Source organism: Balaenoptera acutorostrata, chromosome 17 (genome assembly GCF_949987535.1).
Source record: "Balaenoptera acutorostrata chromosome 17, mBalAcu1.1, whole genome shotgun sequence".
NCBI lineage: Eukaryota > Metazoa > Chordata > Mammalia > Artiodactyla > Balaenopteridae > Balaenoptera > Balaenoptera acutorostrata.
In genome coordinates, this window is record NC_080080.1 from 25,288,307 (window position 1) to 25,306,760 (window position 18,454).

Consider the following 18,454-nt stretch of genomic DNA (forward strand, 5'->3'; position numbering starts at 1 on the left):
TTTACATATATTTAGTTTGAATTCTCTTTGAGACATGCTGTTAAAGCCTAATAGACAACAATATCTATCTGTATGATTCAGGAGCTATGAGTAGAAGCATCACTGGTAGTGTGGTTGATATTGATGGTAATAGAACCAAAAGGCATCAATAACATTGGCTAGACAGAGACAGGATGGAATGAGAAGATAAGAGGGCACTAGGATTGAGTTTGAGCATCAACAGCATATACGGCCCAGGCTTAGGAGGATGATCCAGCAAAGGAGACTAAGACAGAGAGACAGGAGGAAATCTAAGGGAATAAGCTGTCACACAGGCAAGAAAAGTGTGAAGAAGAAAGAATAAGACAACATTGCAGATTGCTGTTGAAAGGACATTAGGTAAATGTGTGTGTGTGTGTGTTTTTTTAATACATTCATAGTTGGCTAGACGTCAGCAAAAGTACCAAGTGTTTCTATCAGCTTAATCATACCTTGTTAGGTAAGATGAAAATAACACACTTAGCTATACCAACTTTGTTTTTTGTTTGTTTGTGTTTTCCTCTATCTCTCAGTCCCTCAACACTCAGGTTTATATAACTTTAACCCTTCCCATGATAATTTTATGCCTGGGTACAATGAAACTCAGCAGAATCCTGGTTTAAAAATGTTAGAGAATTCAAAAGGTATTGTTTCATAAATTGCTACTTCTACAGTGTTACATATTTGAGTCATATCAAGGTAGATGATAATGCCATGAATTTTCCAATAATTTTATCTTTTGGTGTAGAAGGGATCCCATTAAAAATGAAAAATTTTAAACTTGCAACATATTTGATTACTAGAAGGAAATTAGAAAACACTGTTTCTTGGCACTTGTTCCTTTGTTACCACTGCATTCTAGAAACCAAATCTAACACATTTACTTTTGGGATCATAACATACCCATTTATGTTCATATAGTTACTTTCTCTTTTCAGATTAAGCATTCTTAGTAATAATTTGTTTATCATCTAAATGAACACCTCTTTGTATGTTTCCAAGTTTCTGGAACTTATGCAGCTTATTCAATAATAGTATCAGATCTACAAATTGCTTTTCTCGCCATTTTCTCATTAAATGACACTGGACCACTTTATTTATTTCCCCCTTCCTCAGGAAGAAAATAGCAACTAAGAAATTAATTATGTTACTGTCCTTTTAAATTAGTGTTACCATGAATATTTAGATAGACTTGTTAAATTCCTTGTTGTAAAATATAAACACCAACAAGGTCATTTGGCGCTTTTCAAGAAAATGATACAAATACCCAAACTATGTTATATTTTTATAAGTGGCAATTGAAAGATACAGTGTCAATAAATAATATTGTCTGTAGTCACTTAAATGTAATTAAACAGCATTCCTTTTAATTGTATTAGTTATAGAATTGATGTATAAAATGATCTGTGAATAATTAAAACTTTAAATCTAATCCTGTCCCTCTAATCCCTTTAAATTTTTTAATGTTCTCATATCTTTTTAAACATATAGTCATCAGAATAAGACATTTTATTTCAGGTGGCATTACATTGGTTCTTTCTTATGAGTATGCATTGCTCATATAATATTTTCAATCCTTAATAGAACTGAAAAGATAAATGAGAACAGGGGACCCATTTACATTATTTTGATTAAAATTACAGACGATTCCTTGATTACAGGCCCTTCATTGAGGAACTGGGAACTTGCCACTGGCTACTATGCATTTTTATTTTGTTCTGGAAGTTCAGGCAGTGAAGCAGGGCTTACTGTAACCTGCCTTTGACTTTAGCAACAGGGAATAAATCAGCCCAATAATTGTGCTGCACAGAGAATATTAAGTTAGCCAATGCCTCTCTTATAAGCTGTATATGCTAAATCATTAAGTTCTTGTTTATTAAACAACAGTCAGCAGCACCATTGCATGATCCAACAGGAATGGAAAATCTACTCAGTCATTACTGGATGGCAGAATTTTATGAGGCCTGTTGAATATTAGCTGATTCCATTGCAGTGAAATGAAAAATAACATAGCATAAAGAAGCTCAAGTTCTAGTTTTAGCTTTGACTCTTTGTGGATAGATGAAACTGGGTAAGTTATGTCACCTCCCTAGATCTCAGGTTCTTTGTCTGTAACATCTAAGGCTTCTCTCAACTCTAATATTGTTTGATATTATCTGCTTAGGTGCTATGGCAGGGTCAGAGAGGTGGAAAATAACTAGGTGCTGCCTTATTTACAAAGCATTGGCTGGAGATTTGGATTAGATACTCTTTAAAATTGTTTCCAAACTTAATCTTTTTGGGTTGTTACTAGAATTCTATTCATCCAGTGTTCATTCAGCAATTAGTTATTAGATACCTACTACATGGCAGCTGTTGTTCTAAATGCATCAGTGACCAAAGTGGCAGAGAGGCTTGCTCCTGTAGAACTTATGCCCTATGACGGGAAAAAGGCTCTAAAAAACAATCAATATAAATAAAGTAATAACACACTCTGTTCAGAGAGTGATAAGAAAGAACAGGTGGAGTAGGGTAAGAGAGGTCAGGAGAGCAGTAGTGGGGTGATGGGTGTGTAGGTTACTTAATTGATAAGTTGAGATTTGAGCAAAGTCTGGACACAAGTAAGATAGTTAGCTAAACAATGAGCATTCCAGGCAGAAATGATATCTAGAACAAAATATATAATCTTGAGTGTGCCTTATTGTGTTTAAGGAACATCTAGGAGGTCATTGTGACTACAAAAGTATTGACATGGGTGAAAATAGTAGAAGCAAAAGAGAATTAATGAAGCCCAGATAAAGACCGGTATTTGGCTTTTAGGTGAAATATGAAGTCATTAAAGTGATTGGACTTAGTTTTTAAAGAATCACTCTGTGGAAGAAACTATAGAGAGGAAAGGTAGAAAAATGGATATTACTTGCAGTAATCTAGGTAAGATGTTATAATTATTAGGATGAGGAAATAGCAGTGGAGGTGATGAGAAATTGTTAGGTTTTCAGGATAAAGTTAAGAGAACTTCCTAACTGATGGTGAAGCTCAAGGAAAAGAAGGAGCAAGGACAGCTCTAAGGCTTTTGGCCTGAAGAACTGAGGACATGAAGTAGCCATTAATTAATATTGAGAAGGCTGTTGATGAAACATTTTTGGAGAGATACTCCAGAGCTTAATTTTGGACATGTGAAGTTTGAGATGGCTAATAAACATTCTGATGAAGATTTCAAGGAGGCAGTTGGCTATACAAGTCTTAGTGCAGAATTAAAGGTGTGGGATAAAAATCTAAATTTGGAAGTCTAGAAGGGGAAGTGATTATTAAATTAAAAAAAAAAAAAAAAAAGAGAAAAAAGGCTAAGAACTGAGTCCTGGACACTCCAACACTAAAAACACAACAAAGCTAGGAGGAACTGGTAAGAGTTTGAAAAGGATAATTAATAAGATAGTAGGAAAACCAAGAGTGTGGTTTCCTAAAAGCCAAATGAAGAAAGTATATCAAAGTGAAGGAACTGATGAACTGTGTCAAATACTGATAAGCCAGTAAGATGAGCTCTGAAATTGATCATTGGATTTAGTAATATGGAGGTCATTGATTACTGTGATGAAAGGAGTTTTGTTGGTGACAGTCTTACTGGAGTGGTTTTAAGAGAGAATTGGAAAATAAAAATTGTAGGCCATTAGTATAAATAAGCCTTTCAGGGATGTTTGTAACCGAAGGTGAACAAAGAAATAAGGCAATTGCTGAAGGAAGAAGTAGAGTCAAGAGATTTTTTTTTTTTTTTTTTAAATTTTTGGTTTGTTTGTTAAACTGGGATAGGTAAAACCCTGTGTTCACACTGGTGGGAATGATCTGCTAAAGTGCAAAAAATTGGTGATGGAGAGAGTGGGGAGACTTGCTGTAATAAAGTAAAGAAGTGGAGATAGTGAAACTAATCTTTCCTTTTAAAAATCTGTTTGTGAAAGGAAGGAAGGAGGAAAAAGTAGCAGTAACTAGAGAGTGAGGTAGACCATGAAAATGAAGATTAAAAGGTCAAGTGAGGGATGATTCCATGACAGAGGTTATAAGGAATTTAACCAATTTGGAAGCCCTGCATATAGAAATAAAAGATCAAAGGCTTGTAATCAAAGACCACAAGGAATGAGTGATTGAGTATCACAGACAGTAATAAAGAATTGTATAATAATTGTAATTTTTCAGGTTGGATGACAGTACACATGTGAACAATAATAGAAAGATCAGGAAGACCCATTATTATATTTTAACCAGAAGGGAAATGAGTTCATTTTGTAAGATGTAAGGTTGAGGCTTCAGCAGAATTTCCACAGAGCATGTCCCCCCCAGAAATTGGTAATATGTAACATAATTCTGACAGATAGAGATTGATGTAGGAATAAGAATTTGGCATAGTTATTCCTACTATCCTATAGTTAAAAATCTCTACAGTATCTAAAAAAATGGAGTATTGGATAAAATCAAGGGAATTAACACAGTTATCAGAATCAGAATATTAGCAAAAACATACTCAGATCATATAACATAGGAAGACCTATTTAAATTAATTGTATTCAAATTAAGAATAAAAGAAAGTATATAGTGTATTTTATTTAAACTATATATGCACATTTATTTATATTTATTAGGTAGTTTAAATAATGCTGAATATTTAGATTTGAGCTGATAAATTTTTCCATCATAGGCTAACTCCCATTGAAAGCTAGTTCCTCCATGTGTACACTAGATCCTATCCTTTCTCACTTAACTGAGGAGTGTTATGCCCACAATTTTAATTCTCTTCTACACCATCAATTTTTGCTCCCTGATTAATCACTCTTTAACTAGATGTAACTTGGTTTGTCCCATCATTTCTTTAGAACTGCCTTTTCCAAAATGACCAATGATATCTGAATTCCTACTTTAATACGTATCTTACTTGATTTATTTGCAACATTTGAATGATCATTTCCTCAAGAACATCCATCTCCCTTGTTACTATGAAGTCCTGTCTTTTACCCTTTCTTATTCCTTACTGACTATATCTTTCAAAATCTTTTTGAGTGGATTTTCTTTCTTTATCCTTTCTGTGTGTTCCCACATTTGTCCAATGTTTGTCTGGTTTTCTCTCAATCTTTTTTTTTTTCTGTTCACTCTACTTTGTAATTTGCATAAACTTCCATGGCTTCAGTGATCTTAAGACTTCGCAATTTTTCTGATGTTCATGATTATTGGTTGTCTTACTTTGTTTCTAGTTGTATACATACTGTTACTAAAATAACAGAATCTTAAGGACAGCTTGGATCTCAAGTTATACATAATATCTAGAACTTTACATTGTACACCTCAGGTATTTCGTATATATTCGTGAAATGAATAAATGATTTTTGCCCTTTATAAAAAGGACATCAGTTGACCATATGTTTTTACCTCTTTTACCCAGTGATTACACTTGATTTAATAAAGCCATATGCATTAGTTTGGATTAGGTTCAACTGTAAAAGAAAATTAAAGTAAAAAACACCAACAGGCTTGAATGAGATGCAAGTTTTTGTTTTGTTTTGTTTTTTTAAATGTAAAGTTTGGACATAGGTGTACAAGACAGTTGTGGAAACCCCTGATATCAAATTCTCAGGATCCTTTTATATTACTATTCTATTTGTAGGTGGCCTTCATTCCAAAGATCATATCATGTCCAGACTACATCCATTTAGTTTACAGTCTAGACAGTAGGAAGAAGGAAAGGGGAAGGGAAGGGCCAAAGGGTATTCATCATTAAACTGTCTCTTAAACAAGGTTCTAGTTGCTACCCTGCATTTTCTATTGCATTTTCTACTATTTCTGCTTGTACTCATTGGCCAAAATTTTCTTACATGGCCACTTGGCTGAAAGAGACACAAGGAAGTATAACTCTTCTTCTAGGTGGCCTTTGCTCAGCTAAAAACCTATTATGAAAGAAAAGGAGAAATATTGGGATATAACTAAAAAACTTCCACCCTGATTTTACTGATGCAGTCCCTCCAGAGAAAATATATATTCATTAGTATTTTACATATACTACAACTATGTGTGGGTCCGTATTGATATGTATTGATACAGATAGGTACGCATATGTATATATATATATGTTATATACAAATACATAAATCAGATATACATATATGTGGTATATTATCTTTCATATATATGGAATATATATATTATTATATATGCTAATAGTTCCAAATTCAGCAGTATTTCTCAAACGGTATTTTTGTAATATCTACATCAGAAATGCCTGTAGCATTTGTTAAAGTGCAGATTTCTGAGCTCCCACACAAATGTATTCATTTACATTCTATAGGCATGAAATTAGTAACTCTGCAAACTAGATGATTGCAATCCATTGCTATAGCAAATAAAGCAGTAAGATTGGTTTTATCAGTATTACACCTCTGTCATATAACTGTCCTATAAGCCATCCCACAAGAGCTGAAATATTTCTTAGTACTCAAAAAGCTGAAGGTCAAATTAACATGATATATCAAGCTAATTAAACTAATTCTATAATGCATACACATATGTATATGGTATGAATTTATGTAATGGATAGCACAAAGACTGTGCTAGTGAATCAACAATTGTTCAACTAAATAAGATAAATTAATTAGAGGTAACTGGCTATAGTATTCATTCTACAAAGTAAATATTATAGATACTAATCCTATCAAACAGGTGTTCCTGTTTACTACCTTATTTCTGACAGTTATTAGACTAAAACATGCAATGAAGCTATGGTTCATGCATATTATTGCTTATGCATAACAGTAAAGTAATTTGGTTAAATATCTATCACGATTCCATAATTTTGAATTAACCTTTTTGTTGTTGTGATGAGAGCATTTAACATGAGATCTACCTTCTTAACAAAATTTTAAGTGTACAATACATTGTTGTTAACTATAGGCACAATATTGTTACAGCAGATCTCTAGAGCTTATCCATCTTGTATAACTGAAACTTTAAATCCAGTGACTAGCAACTCCCCATTTCCCCTTCCCCCCATCCCCTGGCAAATACCATTACGCTTTCTGTTTCTATGAGTTTAACTATTTTAGCTATCTCATGTAAGTGTAATCATGCAGTATTTGTCCTTCTGTGGCTGGCTTATTTCACTTAGCATAATGGTCTCAAGGTTCATCCATGTTGTTGAATATGGCAGGATTTCCTTCTTTTCTAAGGCTGAATATTATTTCTTTATATGTATATGTTACATTTTCCTTATCCATTCTTCCAACATGATTGCCTCTCTTTAGACAAATTAAATAGAGTAGTCATAAAATGATGAGAGCCAGAGGGATTTTAAGGATCCGACTGCTCAGTGTTGCCCTTTGAGGGAAACGAATCTTGAGGCTCATTGTGTCTGTTGAAAATTCAAGATGAAAATTAAGATCTCCTAATGCTTGCTGCAGTGTACTTTTTTACAAAAGTACTTCTTGTTAGGCATACAGCCAGGGCTTTCTTAAAACTATATATGTATATCAGGAAAACATTTTGAAAACCTGAAACTTTGACATATAAATAGCACAGTATGGATTAATGTTTTTAAATACAGCCTGAAGTTGACATTGTATATTGGGTTGATACTTAAATATAAGTTTGCTTCAAAGAGTTAGAAATTCTTGTAGATATCTGAGAATCCCGAGTATGGTTAATTTACCATTTTTAGTACAATTAAATATATTTTTTCTGCCTTAAGGACAGCCTGTTTGACAGTGCAGCAAGAAGAGTTAATAATGTATGTAAGTCTTGCTCATCCATTGAAAAAAGAATTACATAATAGATGAAACCAGAGTTAACACAAATAACAGCTGACTACTGAGAGAAGCATTTTGAAGGGTTTCTAACCAGACCACTTCTATGTAAATGCAAAATATTTCCTCTCTGACTTCTTAGGTTGAAAAAAATTAGTTGTTAGATGTATCTCACATCTTTGATGTAAAACCAATTATATATATATAAAATAAAAAATACAAATTTCATGTATATGTATTATATATAATTGTTTATGACAAATTTGAAGTTATCCTTCTAATTATTAGTGTGTACACTAATTATTATTAGTGATGTTTTTATACCTTTAAGAAACAGACCTTGCATTCATTGTTCCATCTTAATTAAATAAATTGCATTTTTAATGCAAGTGCAGAAGTAAATGAATACTACTTCTGTTTTTAAATTTAAGAAACTCATTTACTTATATACAATATTTTAATTAAGGAATGCACTCATCAAAAATATGTTTCAACTTCAAAGGGAAAAAGATGTCATGTCTGATTCCACTTTTTTTTTATCTTGTGTGATCTTTCATAAAGACTGGGAAACTGTACAGATCTCTAAGGTTAAACCAAAGCTCTAGTATGTGAAATACATGACTAATTTTATGATCTTATTTAATCCATAAAAATCAAACCCCACTTGTTTGTCACTATTATTCATAAGGAAGTCCCAATATGCACTTTTTATAATTCCTTGCTCTCTTCATCTCCTCTCTAATAAAGTATTCCCTATAGTATTACCTAGATAAGTATTACTTAGAGCCACTACAACTCTGAAACTCCACTGTTCTTCTTGCTTACTCCCTTCATCTGTTTTTTCTTTTTTTAAATTTCATCAGAAACTCTAGTGCTTGTCATATTCATTTGATTCATTTTTCTGCAATTTATTAACTTGTACGTTAGCCTTAGCCAGGGACACCACTCCATTTTGAAGGGAGAAAAGTGTGAAAGAACAGGTGTGTCTGCATTAAAGTTTATGAGTGGAGTGACCAAAAATCGAGATACATTCTTTCTGTGATATCTATTTTTTCCCTGACGAAAGATGCAAGGTCATCTGCTGAAACTGAGAGGAGGTGATAAGTTAGGACATTTAAGGAGAGTGGGATTATTTGAAATATCTTCTTTGGAGAATGGAGAAACAAACAACTAAGGAAATCGAAGGATTGCTGGGCAGTGTTTTGAATCCAGTTGAGATTTTAAAACATGAGTTTTTAGTGGCAATAATTGATGCGCTTCAATATTTCTACAAAACTACTTAGCAACAATATAAGTATAATGAGGCAGGCAGCAACATTACTGCTACATTAGGTCATACTACATTAGGACAATGGAGGAGATTGAAGGTATTGGTAGAGCATGGCCTGGAGAGGGAAGGAAGTGACTTCCAATGGACTTGCCTCTTCTAAGCACACTTTTTTTTTTTTTTTCTTTTGTTTTTTCTGGGTTGGGGTTTTTTTTTTAACATCTTTATTGGAGCATAATTGCTTTACAATGGTGTGTTAGTTTCTGCTTTATAACACAGTGAATCAGCTATACATATACATATATCCCCATATCTCCTCCCTCTTGCATCTCCCTCCCACACTCACTATCCCACCCCTCTAGGTGGTCACAAAGCACCGAGCTGATCTCCCTGTGCTATGCGGCTGCTTCCTACTAGCTATCTGTTTTACAGCTGGTGGTGTATATATGTCCATGCCACTCTCTCACTTTGTCCCAGCTTACCCTTCCCCCTCACCACGTCCTCAAGTCCATTCTCTACGTCTGCGTCTTTATTCCTGTCCTGCCCCTAGGTTCTTCAGAACCAGTTTTTTTTTTTTTTTTTTTTTTTTTTTTAGATTCCATGTATATGTGTAGGCATATGGTATTTATTTTTCTCTTTCTGACTTACTTCACTCTGTATGACAGACTCTAGGTCCACCCACCTCACTGCACATAACTCATTTTTGTTTCTTTTTATGGCTGAGTAATATTCCATTGTATATATGTGCCACATCTTCTTTATCCATTCATCTGTTGATGGACACTTAGGTTGCTTCCATGTCCTCGCTATTGTAAATAGAGCTGCAGTGAACATTGTGGTACATGACTCTTTGAATTATGGTTTTCTCAGGGTAAATGCCCAGTAGTGGGATTGCTGGGTCTTATGGTAGTTCTATTTTTAGTTTTCTAAGGAACCTCCATACTGTTTTCCATAGTGGCTGTATCAATTTACATTCCCACCAACAGTGCAAGAGGGTTCCCTTTTCTCCACACCCTCTCCACTGTTTATTGTTTTTAGATTTTTTGATGATGGCCATTCTGACTAGTATGAGGTGATGCCTCATTGTAGTTTTGAGTTGCATTTCTCTAATGATTAGTGATGTTGAGCATCCTTTCATGTGTTTGTTGACCATCTGTATATCTTCTCTGGAGAAATATCTATTTAGGTCTTCTGCCCATGTTTGGATTGGGTTGTTTGTTTTTTTGGTATTGAGCTGTATGAGCTGCTTGTAAATTTTGGAGATTAATCCTTTGTCAGTTGCTTCATTTGCAAATATTTTCTCCCATTCTGAGGGTTGTCTTTTCATCTTGTTTATGTTTTCCTTTGCAGTGCAAAAGCTTTTAGGTTTCATTAGGTCCCATTTGTTTATTTTGGTTTTCATTTCCATTATTCTAGGAGGTGGGTCAAAAAGGATCTTGCTGTGATTTATATCATAGAGTGTTCTGCCTGTTTTCCTCTAAGAGTTTGATAGTATCTGGCCTTACATTTAGGTCTTTAATCCATTTTGAGTTTATTTTTGTGTATGGTGTTAGGGAGTGTTCTAATTTCATTCTTTTACATGTAGCTGTCCAGTTTTCCCAGCACCATTTATTGACAAGGCTGTCTTTTCTCCATTGTATATTCTTGCCTCCTTTATCAAAAATAAGGTGACCATATGTGCATGGGTTTATCTCTGGGCTTTCTATCCTGTTCCTTTGATCTGTATTTCTGTTTTTGTGGCAGTACCATACTGTCTTGATTACTGTAGCTTTGCAGTATAGTCTGAAGTCCAGGAGCCTGATTCCTCCAGCTCTGTTTTTCTTTCTCAAGATTGCTTTGGCTATTTGGGGTCTTTTGTGTTTCCATACGAATTGTGAAATTTTTTGTTCTATTTCTGTGAAAAATGCCATTGGTAGTTTGATAGGAATTGCATTGAACTGCAGATTGCTTTGGGTAGTATAGTCATTTTCACAGTGTTGAAGCACAGTTTTTTAATCCATGAATTTTATCTGTAAGTTAGTATAAACTATTTATTCTTGAGAGCTTGCAAAAAAAGGTAAATGCTAATTAAGAGTCTAAAAATCTGTATAATATGGTATAATATAAAGTTTTAATGATATATAGGTTTTTATCTACTGGTATGTTTCTAATACACAAATATCTTAGATTATTTTATGAACTTTGAAATATATCATATTTGTTCATTTTAACAGGACATTTTTCTGAGTGATTTCATTCTAGTTAAAGTGGAACTGTAATTCCTGACTTACCATTGCTTTTGTAAGTTACCTTCTGTAGTTCTTTCCTCCTTTAACATAATTTTCATAAAACTAGCCTATGCCTAACTTGATTAAATCCACTTATACAGAAAATAGTGTTGTGACCCTCAAAAACTCTTACAGGCAAATTTTTATACCAAAAGTGCTTTTATAGCATAGATTCCAAAGTAATAATTAGTAAACTCATATAGAATTACTTACATACAAACTACAACAAAAAGTTAAATGTTAAAACCTATGTTGAACTCACTTCTGATTGAGCAGTGAAAGACTTTGTTTATAAATCATACTTTTATGCAATGCCCCTCTCTGCTTCAATGACTCTAATCTTTTTGCTGAACACTCATTTTCTGTTCAACATAACTTTATTTAACATATTTTAAATATACTCAACAGTCATAATGATTAGAAAACATAGATATTTTCTTTTCTTTTTTTGTTTTGTTTTGTTTTGTTTTGTTTCCTGGATTAAGCACAGAACAGTAGAGAGAATGAATCTTACAAACTGATATGGAGTTTTCAGTTCAAGAGAAGGCAGATGACAGACTCTTGGGAGAAGCTGCACAGTCAAATTACAAAGGGTATAATAAAGGAAGGCATGGAGACTTTAGCCATATTTGCAGTATTCTCCATAAGAATGATAATTTTAATAATATTCAGTATCTCCTATGTTTGAAAATAATAGGTACTTAAATTTTTTTTTATTGAAGTATAGTTTATTTGCAATGTTGTATTAGTTTCAGGTGTACAGCAAAGTGATTCAGATATATACATGTGTATATATATCTGTGTATATATATACATATATATTCTTTTTCAGATTATTTTCCATTATAGGTTATTACAAGATTTTGAATATAGTTCCCTGTACTATACAGTAAGTCTTCGTTTTTTATCTGTTTTATATATAGTAGTGTGTAACTCTTATCTCAAACTCGTAATTTCTCCCTTCCCCATTGGTAACTATAAGATTGTTTTCTATGTTTGTGAGTCTGTTTCTGTTTTGTAAATAAGTTCATTGTATTATATTTTTTTAGATTCCACTTATAAGTGGTATCTTATGATATTTGCCTTTTCTGACTTACTTCACTTAGTATGATAATCTCTAGGTTCATCCATGTTGCTGCAAATGGTATTATTTCATTCCTTTTTATGGCTGAGTAATATTCCATTACATGTACGTGTGTGTGGGTGTGTGTACCACATCTTTATCAATTCATCTGTTGATGGACACTTAGGTTGCTTCCATTTCTTGACTATTTCTTGGTATCTTTTCAAATTCGAGTTTTCATCTCTTCTAGGTATGTGCCCAAGTGTGGGATTGCTGGATCACGTGGCAACTCTGTTCTTAGTTTTTTGAGAAGCTTCCGCACTGTTTTCCATAGTGGCTGCACCAATTTACATTCCCACCAGCAGTGGATTCCCTTTTCTCCACACCCTCTCCAGCATTTATTGTTTGTAGATTTTTTGATGATGGCCATTCTGACTGGTGTGAGGTGATGCCTCATTGTAGTTTTGATTTGTATTTCTCCAATAATTAGCACTGTTGAGCATCTTTTCGTGTGCCTGTTGTTCCTCTGTATGTCTTCTTTGGAGAAATGTCTATTTAGGTCTTCAGCCCATTCTTTGATTGGGCTGTTTGTTTTCTGTTATTGAGTTGTATGAGCTGTTTGTATATTATGGAAATTAAGCCCTGTCAGTCGAATTGTTTGCAAATAATTTATCCCATCGTTAGGTTGTCTTTAAGTTTTGTTTATGGTTTCCTTTGCTATGGAGAAGCTTTGATTAGGTCCCATTTCTTTATTTTTGCTTTAATTTTTATTGCCTTCAGAGACTGACCTAAGAAATCATTGATATAATTTATGTCAGAGAATGTTTTGCCTATGTTCTCTTCTAGGAATTTTATGGGGTCATGTCTTATATTTAAGTCCTTAAGCCATTTTGAGTTTATTTTTGTGTATGGTGTGAAGATGTGTTCCATCTTGTACATCCAGCTACATTGATGTGCATCCCAGGGTCACAAAGATGGTTCAACTTGCACATCTAACATTGATTTACATGCAGCAATCCAGCTTTCCCAGTGCCACTTGCTGAAGAGACTGTCTTTTCTCCATTGTACATTCTTGCCTCCTTTGTCCAAATTTAATTGACTGTAGGTGTGTGGGTTTTATGTGGAGGCTCTCTATTCTATTCCATCGATCCATATGTCTATTTTGTGCCAATATCCCATTATTTAGATTGCCGTAGCTTTGTGGTATTGTCTGAACTCTGGAATGGTTATGCCTCCAGCTTTGTTCTTTTTCCTCAGGATTGCTTTTAGTAATTCTGATAAGTCTTTTATGGTTCCATATACATTTTAGGATTATTTGTTCTAGTTCTGTGAAAAATGTCATGGGTAATTTGATAGGGATTGCATTAATTCTGTAGATTGCTTTGGGTAGTATGACCATTTTATCAAGACTAATTCTTCCAATCGAAGAGCATGGGCTATCTTTCCATTTCTTTGAATCATCTTCAGTGTCCTTTATCAGTGTTTTATAGTTCTCAGCATATAAGTCTTTCACCTCCTTGGTCAGGTTTATTCATAGGTTTGTGGGGTTTTTTTTGATGTGATTTTAAACAAGATTTTTTTTTTTTTACTTATATTTCACTGTTAGTGTAAAGAAATGCAAAAGATTTCTGTATGTTAATCTTGTATTGTGCTACCTTGCTGAATTCTTTTATCAGTTTCAATAGTATTTGTGCAGAATCTTTAAGGTTTTCTATATAGCGTATCATGTCATTTGCATATAACCCAATTTTACCTCTTCCCTTCCTATTTGAATACCTTTTATTTCTCTTTCTTGTTTGATGGCTGTGGCTAAGACTTCCAATACTATGTTGAGTAGAAGTGGTGAGAGTGTGCATCCTTATCTTGTTCCACATTTTAGCAGGAAGGCTTTCAGCTTTTCAGCATTGAGTATTATGTTGGCTGTGGGTTTGTCATAAATAGCTTTTATCATGTTGAGGTATGTTCCCTCTATACCCACTTTCATGAGAGTTTTTATCGTGAATAGATGTTAAATTTTATCAAATGCTTTTTCTGTGTCTATTGAGATGATCATGGGTTTTTTGTCTTTCCTTTTGTTGATATGGTGTATCACATTGATTGATTTGTATATGTTGAAACATCCTTGTGACCCTGGGATGAATCCACCCTGGTCATAGTGTATGATACCTTTTATATATTGTTGCATTCCGTTTGCTAATATTTTGTTGAGAATGTTTGCATCTGTATTCATCAAAGATATTGGCCTGTAATTTTCTTTTTGGTAGTGTCTTTGTCTGGTTTTGGTATCAGGGTGATGGTGGCTTTGTAGAATGACTTTGGGAATGCTCCCTCCTTTTCAGTCTTTTGGAAGAATTTGAGAAGAATTGGTAAAAGTTCTTTTTTGTATGTTTGGTAACATTCCCCAGTGAAGTTACCCAGTCCTGGACTTTCATTTGCAAGGAATTTTTTTTTTTTTTATTACAGATTCTATTTCACTTGTAGTGATAGGTCTGTCAAATTATCTTTTTCTTTTTGATTCAATTTCAGTGGACTGTATGTTTCTAGATATGTGTCCATTTCATTTAGGTTGTCCAATTTGTTGGCATATAATTTTTCATAGTATTCTTTTTTTTTTTTGTATTCCTGTGGTATAGGTTGTTATTTCTCCTCTTTCATTTCTTATTTTTGTTATTTGGTCCTCTCTCTTTTCTTCTTGGTGAGCCTGGCCAGAGAACCATCTCTTGGTTTTATTGTTTTTTTCTATTGTTTTTTAATCTCTATTTTATTTATTTCCCCTCCGATCTTTATTATTTTTTTCCTTCTACCAACTTTAGGTTTTGTTTGTTCTTCTTTTCCTAGTTCTTTTAGGTAGTAGGTTAGGTTGTTTATTTGAGATTTTTTTTGTCTTTTGAGGAAGGCCTGTATCACATGAACTTTCTTCTAAAAACTGCTTTTGTTGCACCCCATAGATTTATATGGTTGTGTTTTCATTGTCATTTTTCTCAAGGCATTTTTTAATTTCCCCTTTGATTTCACCATTGACTCATTGGTTTCTTAGTAGCATGTTGTTTATTTGCTGTGTAAACGTTTTGTTTGTGTCTGTTTCTATGGTTGATTCCTAGTTTCATAGTGTTGTGGACAGAAAAGATGCTTGAAATAATTCCTATCCTCTTAAATTTGTTGAGGCTTGTTCTCTGTCCTAGTAGGTGGTCTGTCCTAGAGAATGTTCCATGTGCACTTGAAAATAATGTATTCTGATTTTTTTGAATGTAGTTTCCTAAAAGTATCAATTAAGTCTAACTGTAAGGATCTGTGTTGCCTTATTGATTTTCTGTCTGGAAGATATGTCCATCGATGTGAGTGGGGTGTTAAAGTCTCCTGCTATCATTGTATTCCTGTCAGTTTCTCCCTTTATGTCTGTTAGTATTTGTTTTATGTTTTTAGGTGCTCCCATATTGGGTGCATGTATGTTAATGAGTGTAATATCCTGTTCTTTTGTTGATTCTTTTGTCATTATATAGTATCCTTCTTTATCTTTCTTTATGGCCTTTGTTTTAAAGTCTGTTTTGTCTGATATGAATATTGCTACCCCCACTTTCTTGTCATTTCCATTTGCATGAAATATCTTTTTCCATCCCCTCACTCTCAATCTATGTGTGTCCTTTTCCCTAAAGTGGGTCTTTTATAGGCAGTATATTGTCAGGTAGCATCATTTGCAAATATTTTTTTCCATTCAGTAGGTTGTCTTTTTGTCTTGTTTCTGGTTTCCTTTGCTGAACAAAATTCCTTTTTGTCCCACATTTAACTGTCTGGACACACAATGTTATGGTTTTAAGCCATTGTTTTATTATTTTCTGTTATGTAATCATGTACAAATTCATCATTCTAAATAAAATATAATGGAAAATTTAGAATTTAAATAATTATCTTTAAGTAGTTATTCCATGTAAGAGTATTCTTGGAGTTTAGAGTATCCTAAAAAGAAAGAAATGTAAGAATAAGCATCCTAGTTTTGTATTTTGTATTATATATTTGAAGAAATGTTCTAGAAGCCCCAAATACAAGGTACAGGGTAGAAGTATTTATGAGTTCAGAAAATGGAGAAGCATTCAGATTGTGGTTGTCAGGGAAACTTCCACAGAACTTGTAAACCCTGAACTGGATGTTGAAGGATAGTTACCTTTTGGCCAGTTCCCTAAAATTCCTGCTCATGCTATTTCCATTATGCCAAACTACCACTTCTTTGTTACCACGTTTAGTGGGTAGAATCGTGTCCCCCTTAAAAATATATTCAGACCTAAATCCCTTTACCTGTAAATGTGACCTTATTTGGAAATAGGGTCTTTGCAGATATATTCAAGTATAAATAAGGTCAGATTAGATTAGTGTGGACCCTAATCCATTGACTGTTGTCCTTATTAGAAGAGAAAAATTTGGATTTAGACACACAGGGAAGAAGGATATGTGGTACTGAGGCAGAGATTGGAATTACGTGTCTATAAGCCAAGGAATGACAAGGATTACCAGCAACCACACGAAAGCAAGGAAGAGGCAAGGAAGGATTCTGCGGTAGGGACTTCAGACAGAACATACATAGTGCTGCTGACCCTTGACTTCAAACTTATAGTGTCTAGAACTGTGAGACAATAACTATCTGTTGTTTTAAGACACCTATTTTATGGTACTTTTTAATAGAATTCCTTGGAAATTAATGAACTAACAGTGATTTTCAGTAACTTGTTTGATTTTCAGTAATTTGTTTGATTTTCAGATCACATTTAAAGGAATAGATAAGCTCTTTCGTATAGTGTACAAAATTTATTCAAGGGTTCAAGGACAAATAACAACATGAAATAAAAGTATGGTGTTACTTAATGTTTCCATACTTCCATTACGTAAGTTCAGTGTGGGAGAAATGCCATTAAAGTTTCCCAGTTCTTACAACAGAGAACTGGAAGGTAGAAAAGTAGGTTTTACTCATTTTCTTTCATTGCTTAAAAAGTAACAGAAATAATGATATAGATGGAAATAATTTATATTTAGAATGTGAAATATGATCATGAGTTTTTGTTATGTTAAATCTTACTTAGAACTGAAGGAAATGCATTTACATCATTTGTATTTTCTCTGTCAATCAAATTTGTCTTGTTTTTTGATTGGCTTGGTTTTGAAAAACCAAGAAACCTGGTTTTTCTTGATGAAACCTGTTAAACTTGATGAAAAATATGTAATTTTTTTCCTGACCAGGTTTTTTTATAATGAAAATATTTATAGTAGTAGAGACTCATTTTGTACCTACAGAGTTAATAACTTACTTATGTGGGTTTTATTGTATTTGTTAAGTAATATTTGTAGTGCTCATCACAGTGTATTAGGGAGTGTTTTTTCTTTCTCTTTTGTTAGATAGTGAGCTCCTCAAAGACAAATTAAGTTATTCACTCATATGTGTATGGCTTGTGCCTAGCCTAGTTAGTATATGGTAGATGCATGATAAACGTTTGTTAGTTAAAATAATTATGATATTCACAACTCTGAATAGCCATGACCATTCCAGGTGTAGTTTATTTTATTGTAATCTTCAAATAATCAAAAGCTTCAAAACTGTTATTTGACATTACTCCATTAAGGAGGGCAGATATAGTATAATTTAATTAGGCATTCTGTCATTAAGCATTTAGTTTAGATTCTTTCCTGTGTATGCTTGAGTTGGTTGACAAAGTTTTTTGTTTCATTTAAGAAGTGCTGAAGCCCATCTATTCGGTAGACATCACTCAATATATATGTTGAGAACTAAAGGAAAAGAATAAAATAAGACCCTGCTCTTGCCCACAGGAGAGAGAACAGTGACAGTTCCAAAGAATGAGGCAAAAGGTTCTATGCAAGCCCAGAAAAAGAGTGTGTTTACCTGAAAGTGGTAGAATGTAGAGAAAGAAAAATACTTTAAAATACCAAGGCGGTTTATTATAAATTTAAAATACTTTAAGATCTTATTGGTATGGTTTAGAAGATAACCACTCCAGGTTTCTTTGCAACAATGCACTTAAACTAGGGTGTCTTGTTGTAAGTGATCAAGAAGTCAGAATATTATTATAGAGAACTGAAGCAG

The 18,454-nt window shown here is 33.5% G+C and overlaps 1 protein-coding gene across 3 annotated transcripts in view; it reads left to right on the plus strand.

The window, feature by feature from the left end:
- CSMD3 (CUB and Sushi multiple domains 3) overlaps positions 1-18,454 on the plus strand; it is a 1,183,499-nt gene that overhangs the window by 357,961 nt on the left and 807,084 nt on the right. The gene's annotated exons all lie outside the window — the stretch shown is intronic.